The sequence below is a fragment of the Mauremys mutica genome, unplaced genomic scaffold (genome assembly GCF_020497125.1).
Source record: "Mauremys mutica isolate MM-2020 ecotype Southern unplaced genomic scaffold, ASM2049712v1 001323F_np12_obj, whole genome shotgun sequence".
Lineage (NCBI taxonomy): Eukaryota > Metazoa > Chordata > Testudines > Geoemydidae > Mauremys > Mauremys mutica.
Genome location: NW_025423165.1, coordinates 2,784 through 7,783, shown reverse-complemented (window position 1 = coordinate 7,783; position 5,000 = coordinate 2,784). Strand labels below are relative to the sequence as shown.

The window sequence follows — 5,000 nt, the reverse complement described above, 5'->3', positions numbered from 1 at the left end:
GCTCAGCTGTCAGAACTTCCCAGAGCGATGAAAGGGGAGGGGCCCATGGCTCTGTAGCAGGAATGCAGGGCAGGCGAGTTCACCGCGGGCATTGTGGGATACTAGAGGAGGCCAGTTATGGTGATATAATGAACAGCAGTGTCTACTCTGTCACTTTAAGTTTGCTGCAAAAAGCTCTAGACCTCTCATTGAAGTCGTTTTATTTTGTCAGCAAAACAGGGCAGTTTTGTCACCAGACGTGGCATTGCAGTATGTACACCAGCCACAAGCTTCCGAGTGAGGTAGCGTTGTGTATTTTTCACACACCTGAGCAATATAATTCTGCTGAAACAACTTTGTAGTGCAGACCTGGCCAAAGATTCACTCACACACAGCTTGCAAGGAAAACTTCACCTGCTCCTCTGCTTTGCAGAATCCAAACACAAGCAAAGCTTGTCAGGCCCTGGTGGCGATGGCAGGGAGTCAGGTGTGGGCAGACAGTGTGTTGTAGCTACCCACAGGCACCATGGCTTAGCTGGCTAAAACTTCTGTTTTGTAAACAGGAGATCCTGGGTTCAACTCCCAGTGGTGCCTTGTTGACTGGTTGTTGGGGCACCTGGTATTGGCTACTGTCAGAAGACAAGGTTCAGAGCTAGATAGGCCTTTGGTCTAGCCCAGTGTGGTTTTTCTTATGGTTTAAATAACACTCACAGGCACTGATAACAGAGTTACTGAACGTTTGGGAGTTAGGAGCGGGTAGGTCAGTGGTCCAGTCCCCACACAGATGACACCCTCCCTCTGGGACAGGGGCAGGTCTGATCTCTCACCCAAATGCTCATTGTGGCTGCTAGAATCTGTGAGCAGCTTGTTTAGTTTACAGCAAAGGTTGAGTCCTGCTTTGTGCACCGTGTGTGAGAATGAAAATCCTAAACCGCCCTTTGAAATAACGAATGCAGTAGGACGGGTTATTGTCCCTGCCCCAAAGCAGACAGACCAATGGAGAAATGCCGTCGAGTCCAAGGTAATACTCCCCTGCCATTTTACCTTTTTTGCTGGCTAAACTCCTTCTTATCTGCCCGGCCCAGGCTGTCCTCTGCCTCAGCTGCTGCTCCCGGCCTGCTCTAGAGTCAAACATGCAGGGCCCCCAGGGGAACAGAGGCTGGGACAGGGCAGCAACCTGGGCTGGGCTGGGAAGATGCTGGGAGTTCTCGTTCCCTGAGAACTGGCCCGGCTCCCTTCTCAACAGCGAACAAACCAATTCCATGTCCCCTCTCCAGAAAAACCAGCCTGGAGCCAAGGGCAGCAGGGGACGATTCCCTGCAGTTCCCACCGAGGCAGGAGAGAAGCCAGGGTGTTTCTAGCAGAGCTTATGGAACTGACGTGGGGAAACCAGCCTTTAATAACAGGCAGTTCCAGTTTAAGCTCAGTGTTTTTAACAATTTCTACAACATTAAATTACCCTTCAATCGTAGTGTCTCCATCCATAACATTGCTTCAGCCTTATAGGTTCCTAAGTGTACAACTAAACATCTCTTCAAATCCAAGGGAGTGGAGATCAGTCAGTGTTCAGAGTCATCCCATATAAAAGAACCATGTTGTGGTACATACCGGCCCCATCATGTGGCCATCGCCTTTCCCTCCTCTCTGTTAAAAGTTTTAGTATTTTGCACAGAAACTTTCTTCCCTCAGGAGAGACCTGGGAACCAGGGCTGCCAGCCAGACAAACACCTTTAAGAGGCGGCGTAATCTGTCAAAAAATGATCTCCCTCCTTCAGTTCAGTGACACCCTGAAATGTTACTTATCAGGGCAGAGCCAGAGGATTGAAAGCAGCTACATGAAACCCCTGTGTAGCTAACAGGAATGAACACAAACACTCCCTTGTATCTGAAGAGATGTTTAGTTTTACCCTTGGTAAACTACAAGACTAAAGGGCAAGGCAGTGGTGCCAGATATAAAGAGTGAAACACGAGACAATCATCATAGTTATGCCCATAGTGACTGCAAATTATTTCTAAATTCTTATTATTATCATCAGTGTATTATTTTCTCTGGAGTCTAGACATCGACTATATCTTGACCAAGAAATTTAGATCTTGATAAAATAATCGACTATCCCTGGTGAAGGCAATGGACTTGATACTCACTGGGGTGTCCCTACACAGGTTCAAGTACTAACAACAGTGGATGCCTTTTAGCCATAGATTTTAACCAGGGCAATAAATTGATACGAACTCCTGTAAAATCATTTTCCAGCCCGACTCCTTCACCCACATTTGTTAGGGCATTGGGCCACCATGTGAACATTTCATTTCCCTCCTCAATTTCACACAGAGACACAATTTCCTTTGCACAGATCCATGAACAGCAAAACCTCCCTGTGTCTCTTGTCTGAGCCAGGGCATTCGATTCCATTGAAACCTTCTCTCCTGCAATGGCGATGGTCAGACAGAGGGGACGTGGCCACCTTCACCTCTGACAGTGAGATATTGGCTCAGCTCTTTCTTTCTGCTGCTGCTGTTAGTCCATGAAACATCAGGGATGGAATGCAAGGCTGAGTTCAACCCCCTGAAACATTCCAGTGCCCAGAGAAATCTTGACCCCGGCTGTTGGAATGATATGGTGGAGATTCGAATAGGAAAGGGACTGTCTGAATTGTCAGTGTGGGGAAAGAACAACAACCTATAGCAATGTCATTAACCACAAACACACTCTCATCCTGCTCCAGCTGGAAGGGAAATGGGCAGGAATTCTCGCTGTTCAGCCATGGACACACTTACACTAATGCACAGCCGTGAGTGTGCTGAGGGAGCTGGTCTGAGCCATTTGAAGTGACAATTCTGTGAGAACAGAATCATGGTGTAGTGAAGTAACTGTATATTAAGTACTTGTGTCTGAGTGGTTAAGGTGCTAGACTAGAAATCCATTAGGGTCTCCCCACACAAGTTTGAATCCTGCCAACTACAGAGACATTAGTATGTTGCTAGTGCCTGAGTGTCCACAGAGTCAAACTGGAGCCATGTCTGGTCTCACTGTGAGGCTGGCTACACTTAAAATGCTGCTGTGACACTGCTCTAGCACTGTGGAGTAGACAGCTGCTACAGTGACTGCAGCTGTTTTCCATCCCTGTAATAGCTACATTGACAGAACAATCTTTCCTTTCATTTAGCACTATCTAACCATGGCTTAGGTCAGCTTAATTATACTGGTTTTGGGGTTTTTCACACCCTGAAAGACCATCATGCTCTACCAACTGAGCTAGCTAGATTTAAAGTCAGTCAACTGCCTAGTCACAGTGTAGAAGGAGCCTGAGGGTGTTTATTTGTGAGCTGAGGTTCCCTGTCTGACATTTGCCTTCTTTCCTGGTTTGTTATGTCTCCAGCGAGCAAACCGGAGCTGTCACAAGGCTGGTTAGATGCTGGTCTCTAGCCCAGAGAGCTGGGGTTGATTTAACATGCTGTCGCCATCAGCTGGTCAGAGTAACCAGGGTGGGAGGGTGGAATTTAGGATTTTCCCACCAAGGGGAGGTGCTGTTGGACTCATCTAATGGGGGAGAGTCTGAGTCTGAGTTCCCCACATGCCACACACACATTTTCACAGGGAATCAGGTCCCCTGGGGAAAAACTCAAAAGAAGCCCAGGCCCAGGAGTGTCAGAGAAGGGAATTGCTGTTTGCCTTAAGAGGAGGGTTCGGGAAACCTGCAGGTCCTTAGATCCCTCCAGCGCCTGATAGAACCATTTGTGGGGAAGGTCTGGGGAAGCCGAGGAGGACAAGGAGACGGGAAAAGGGCTTGCAGCTGTTGTGCAATCCCCATGCTCCCAGCAGAAGGGTCCGGGGGGCTCAGCACTCAGAACTCACAAGATGGCAAAGCTCAGAGCCCCATTACACGGAGTCAGAATGTGATCAGCTCACACCCAGGGATAGCAACACCCCTGCCTTGGTCTCTATGCCAGAGCTCCTATCAGCTCAGTGTCCTTCCCGCTTCCTCGCGCCGCTTCCTGCCTCCCGCATTAGCCTGGGAGCGTGAACCGCGGCCAGTGGGAGCCGCGATCGGCCGAACTTGCCGACGCGGCAGATAAACAAACCGGGCCGGCCTGCCAGGGTGCTTACCCTGGCGAGCCGCGAGCCACCGGTTGCCGACCCCTGTCCTAGCCCCTCAGGGAATGGACAATGGAGCAATTTCAGAAAGTGGCTAGAAAGTAGCCTAAGAAAGTGTAGCATAAGTGAGAGGAAAAGCATCATTTTCTCTTCCCTGGTGGTCTAGTGGTTAGGATTTGGCACTCTTACTGCCAAGGGCTGGGTTCAATTCCCAGTCAGGGAAAAGTGATCTTAAACCAAGAAAGCTTTGTTTTTTCTTCGCTTGCAATGTAAATAAATCCATGTTATTTTCCTGATTCCCCCATCTTCCCAGTGTCTCCATGGCAGGGCTGGCTCCAGGCAGCAGCACAGCAAGCAGGTGCCTGGGGCGGCCAATGGAAAGAGGAGGCTTCAGCGGCAATTCGGCCCTCTCAGTCCCTCTCAGAGGGAAGGACTTGCCACCAAAAGCAGCAGAGGTAGAGCTGCCATTGATTGCAGCTTTTTTATTTTTTTTTTCCACTTGGGGTGCCAAAAACTCTGGCTCTGGCCCTGCTCCATGGAAGACAATTTGTTAAATCCCAGATGAGTGCAGTTCTATCAGTTCTCAGCCTGAGTCCTTAGGTCTTAATCCTGAGGATATTGTCCCATCATGGGGCCATTTCCCGCCTCTCTTTCCTAGGGAAGCACAATTTTCCTTGCACAGACACAGGAACAGCAAGATCTTTCTCTGTCCCTTGTGCAAAGCAGGGGGCCAAATTCCATGGAAACAATGGACAAGCAGGGGGCCCTGGGCATATCCAGCCCTGGCCGTGAGATGTTCCCTCCCCTCTTTCTTTATGCCCCTGTTGTTATTTCATGGATTGTCTGGGATGGGGGAAAAGCTGAGTTCACTCCAGGTGGAGGGTAAAAAGGACCCTGAAAATCTCAGGCCCCAACCCCTGCTACC

The 5,000-nt window shown here is 49.3% G+C and overlaps 2 non-coding genes across 2 annotated transcripts; both read left to right on the top strand.

Moving 5' to 3' along the window:
• Positions 1–499: 499 nt before the first annotated feature.
• Positions 500–573, top strand: TRNAT-UGU. Its single transcript has one exon. It is a non-coding gene; the product is annotated as a tRNA-Thr (tRNA).
• A 3,653-nt stretch (positions 574–4,226) lies between these two features.
• Positions 4,227–4,298, top strand: TRNAK-CUU. Its single transcript has one exon. It is a non-coding gene; the product is annotated as a tRNA-Lys (tRNA).
• The last annotated feature ends 702 nt before the right edge of the window (positions 4,299–5,000 follow it).